Consider the following 5,000-nt stretch of genomic DNA (forward strand, 5'->3'; position numbering starts at 1 on the left):
TTGAGGAGGTGGCCCTCCCACATAAGATGCCGCTCCAGCGCCTCAATCTCACGCTGCACCTCGTCCCGGCCTGCACCGTCGGCGGCTGGCCCAATCCTCTTCAGCGCCAGGAGACGGGACCGGCGAAGTGTTGGCCCCATCCATCGGCATGATGGGATGCCGAGGCCTCCCTGGGCTACAGGAGCGTGGAAGTAGCCCAGGGGAGTGTCCGCCGGAAGGCGGAACCATCTCCTGACGGCGGCACGGATGGTCACATCTGCCGCTTTCAACGCACCCACTCGGGTGCGGCTGAGGGCCAGCCCATGGTACAGGCCAGGCAGAAGTACGGTGGTGAGGGCGTGGAGGCGCTGTTGCGGCTTGAGCGGAGCTCGGGAGATGACGTCCAGCTGCTCCACCAGGTGGCGTCGTGGGTTGAAAACGCAGCGACCAGCGGTGGAGAATTGCAGTCCCAGGTACCGGAAGGTTTCACCCACACGTAGGGCGGGCACGGTGGCGTTGCCCGCTTTGAAGGTAACGTCGGCGTCGACCTTCACCTTCTTGTCGCGCCCAGACGCGACTAAGGCGAGGGTGAAACACTTCCGGGCGTTGATCTGCAGCCCCAGATGGGCGAGGGCTGCGACGGCTGCGTCGATGAGGGACTGCAATCCCCTCGCGGTCGATGCAAAAAGCAGGACGTCATCTGCGAAGGCCGCAGCGTTAACTCTGCGACCAAGGATCCGAGCTCCGATGTGGGAGGGAAGTTGACTCAAAACATAGTCCACCGCAAAATTGAAAAGGAGGGGGGAGAGGGGGTCACCCTGACGCACACCCCTAGCCGGCTGCAGGGGCACGCCCACGTCGGCGCCGCCCGCTATCACCGTCGTGCTACCCTCGTAACACCTTTCGACGTACTCAATAAAGCAATCCGGCAGGCCATGAGCCCTCAGCACGGGGCGGAGGGCGGCATGGTCCACCGAATCGAACGCTTTAGAGACGTCGATCGATGCCACAAAAACAGAGCGACAGGAGCGGACTGCGTCGGTGAGAGCAGTGTCCAAGATGAAGGTGTTTTCCAACATCCCATCCCGGGGGATGAATGCCCGCTGACGTTCGTCCACAGCACATGCACGCATCAGGCGTGACGCGAGAACCTTGTGAAAGGTCCGCGCCAACACCGAGCAGACCGTAATGGGGCGAAAGTCAGCGGGGGATGTTGGTGCAGCCGTTTTGGGGAGAAGTGACGTCCGGGCGCGAAGCAGACGCTCGGGGAGGGCGCGGGCCAGGAGGAAGAGGTTCAAGAGTTTCACCAGGACTTCCTGCGGCAGGCGCCGCAGCTCCGCTGGAGTCAGGCCGTCCGGCCCGGCTGCCGATCCCCTGGGCGGCAAGGCAGCAGCGACCTCCTCACGTGTGACCGGCCCCCATAGGCACTCAGGAGCGACAGGCTCCGAGTGCGGGAGAAGGCGGTCACGGATGAAGCCGGCGGTGGAGATCGGCTTCTTCGTGAAGAGGTCCGCCCAGAAGTCCAGCAGACCGGGGATGTCGGGTGGCGGCTGCAGCAGGGTGCCGTCCAGCAAGCCGCGCACGCAACGTGCACGCGACCTACGGAAGGCGTCCTGTGTCCGTGCGTATTCCCAGCGGCGCCGCTTGCGCTTCTGCAGCGGCGGGGCGGCAGGCGGCCGCTTGGATGGTTGGCGCGGCCGCTGTGTCCTGGTGATCGACCTCTCCCCCCTGGACCCGACCGACGCAAGGGCATCCGGGAGCATGCCCAGGATGACATCGGGCGGCGTGCCCCGCCCCAGACCAATGACTCGATCCAGGGCAGAGAAACGCTGGGCGGAAGCAGGTAGCCCCGCCAGATGCTCCCAGATGGCGGCGTCAGTCGGCCCCTCCGGCGGCGGCCCGGTGGTGTCGGCCGCGAAGTCCTCGGCTGCGTCGACGGGCGGCGCAGCGGCCTCGCCCGCGTCAGGCAGCGAGCTCGCTGCTCCACGGCGGGACGCCGGCTCTTCACCCCGACCGATCTCAAGTGCCTCCATGAATTGGCGGACAAGCTGCTTGTGGGCAGCTTGCCGCCGTCGGCACTTGATTGCCTCAAGCGTTCGGTCGGGGAACATCCTGGTAAGTTCTTGATTTACAAAGAAGAACCGGGCGTCCCTCTCCAGGAACAGTTCGGCCTCTGCCTTGGCGAGCGACAGGACTTCTTCCTCCGTCCACCTCGCGCGATGCCTCTCCGTCACGATCTCAGCGTTGGCGGCCGCAGGGTGTTGGCGGCGGCGATGGACCCCGAGACCGTTCTTCGTGGTAAAAGTGCGGTGGCACTCACTGCAAGCAAAGGGAGCTACACAAACTATCGCATTTTCGTTACGGCCGGTTGGCCGGATAGGTGCTGGGGTAGCTGGGGTGGCACCTTCAGCGGAAGGGCCACCATCTCTTGTTTCTTGTCGGCTGCCCCCAACTATAAAGGGATAATGCGAGGGGGGGCTGGTAACCCCCCCAAGCCCCTGGTGCGGTCTTCCACTCTGCAAAAATCAGCGGGCCCACGAGAAGGGGAGAAGACCGCAGGAGAGGAGAGGCTAAGAGGGCTAGGCCCATGTATTGCGCATCACTCTCCCTGTAACTATAACCCAAGGAAGGCACCTCGCAGCAGCAGCACGACTACATCAAGACCGCACTTCGAAAAGCCAAGTCCGGATGCAGCCACACCGCCGCCACTTGGCCACCTTAAGAGAGTCATAGTTACTCCCGCCGTTTACCCGCGCTTGCTTGAATTTCTTCACGTTGACATTCAGAGCACTGGGCAGAAATCACATTGCGTCAACACCCGCTAGGGCCATCGCAATGCTTTGTTTTAATTAGACAGTCGGATTCCCCCAGTCCGTGCCAGTTCTGAGTTGATCGTTGAATGGCGGCCGAAGAGAATCCGCGCACCCGCGCGCCCCCGGAGGAGCACGCTAAGGCGGACGCGGCCTCGCAGCAAGGAAGATCCGTGGGAGGCCAAGGCACGGGACCGAGCTCGGATCCTGCACGCAGGTTGAAGCACCGGGGCGCGAACGCCGCGCAGGCGCGCGCATCCTGCACCGCCGGCCAGCACGAGGCCAACCAACGGCGAGAGCAGACCACGCCCGCGCTAAACGCCCGCACTTACCGGCACCCCTACGGCACTCACCTCGCCCAGGCCCGGCACGTTAGCGCTGACCCACTTCCCGACCAAGCCCGACACGCCCTGATCCTCAGAGCCAATCCTTATCCCGAAGTTACGGATCCAATTTGCCGACTTCCCTTACCTACATTATTCTATCGACTAGAGGCTCTTCACCTTGGAGACCTGCTGCGGATATGGGTACGAACCGGCGCGACACCTCCACGTGGCCCTCTCCCGGATTTTCAAGGTCCGAGGGGAAGATCGGGACACCGCCGCAACTGCGGTGCTCTTCGCGTTCCAAACCCTATCTCCCTGCTAGAGGATTCCAGGGAACTCGAACGCTCATGCAGAAAAGAAAACTCTTCCCCGATCTCCCGACGGCGTCTCCGGGTCCTTTTGGGTTACCCCGACGAGCATCTCTAAAAGAGGGGCCCGACTTGTATCGGTTCCGCTGCCGGGTTCCGGAATAGGAACCGGATTCCCTTTCGCCCAACGGGGGCCAGCACAAAGTGCATCATGCTATGACGGCCCCCATCAACATCGGATTTCTCCTAGGGCTTAGGATCGACTGACTCGTGTGCAACGGCTGTTCACACGAAACCCTTCTCCGCGTCAGCCCTCCAGGGCCTCGCTGGAGTATTTGCTACTACCACCAAGATCTGCACCGACGGCGGCTCCAGGCAGGCTCACGCCCAGACCCTTCTGCGCCCACCGCCGCGACCCTCCTACTCGTCAGGGCTTCGCGGCCGGCCGCAAGGACCGGCCATGACTGCCAGACTGACGGCCGAGTATAGGCACGACGCTTCAGCGCCATCCATTTTCAGGGCTAGTTGCTTCGGCAGGTGAGTTGTTACACACTCCTTAGCGGATTCCGACTTCCATGGCCACCGTCCTGCTGTCTTAAGCAACCAACGCCTTTCATGGTTTCCCATGAGCGTCGATTCGGGCGCCTTAACTCGGCGTTTGGTTCATCCCACAGCGCCAGTTCTGCTTACCAAAAGTGGCCCACTTGGCACTCCGATCCGAGTCGTTTGCTCGCGGCTTCAGCATATCAAGCAAGCCGGAGATCTCACCCATTTAAAGTTTGAGAATAGGTTGAGGTCGTTTCGGCCCCAAGGCCTCTAATCATTCGCTTTACCGGATGAGACTCGTACGAGCACCAGCTATCCTGAGGGAAACTTCGGAGGGAACCAGCTACTAGATGGTTCGATTAGTCTTTCGCCCCTATACCCAGCTCCGACGATCGATTTGCACGTCAGAATCGCTACGGACCTCCATCAGGGTTTCCCCTGACTTCGTCCTGGCCAGGCATAGTTCACCATCTTTCGGGTCCCAACGTGTACGCTCTAGGTGCGCCTCACCTCGCAATGAGGACGAGACGCCCCGGGAGTGCGGAGGCCGCCGCCCCGTGAAGGGCGGGGAAGCCCCATCCTCCCTCGGCCCGCGCAAGGCGAGACCTTCACTTTCATTACGCCTTTAGGTTTCGTACAGCCCAATGACTCGCGCACATGTTAGACTCCTTGGTCCGTGTTTCAAGACGGGTCGTGAAATTGTCCAAAGCTGAAGCGCCGCTGACGGGAGCGATTATTCCGCCCGAGAGCATCCCGAGCCAACAGCGGCGCGGGTCCGGGGCCGGGCCAGGTAGGTCCGTCATCCGGGAAGAACCGCGCGCGCTTGCCGGGAGCCCGAGCGCCCAAAGGGGCGAATCGACTCCTCCAGATATACCGCCGGGCAGCCAGCCAGGACACCGGGGCTCTGCCCAACAGACGCGAACCGAGGCCCGCGGAAGGACAGGCTGCGCACCCGGGCCGTAGGCCGGCACCCAGCGGGTCGCGACGTCCTACTAGGGGAGAAGTGCGGCCCACCGCACACCGGAACGGCC

General features: G+C 62.7%; 1 pseudogene; it reads right to left on the minus strand.

Annotated features, from left to right (window-relative positions):
* The window catches only part of LOC126445113 (large subunit ribosomal RNA), a 7,964-nt pseudogene that overhangs the window by 2,384 nt on the left and 580 nt on the right, over nucleotides 1-5,000 (minus strand).

Source organism: Schistocerca serialis, unplaced genomic scaffold (genome assembly GCF_023864345.2).
Source record: "Schistocerca serialis cubense isolate TAMUIC-IGC-003099 unplaced genomic scaffold, iqSchSeri2.2 HiC_scaffold_326, whole genome shotgun sequence".
Taxonomy (NCBI): domain Eukaryota; kingdom Metazoa; phylum Arthropoda; class Insecta; order Orthoptera; family Acrididae; genus Schistocerca; species Schistocerca serialis.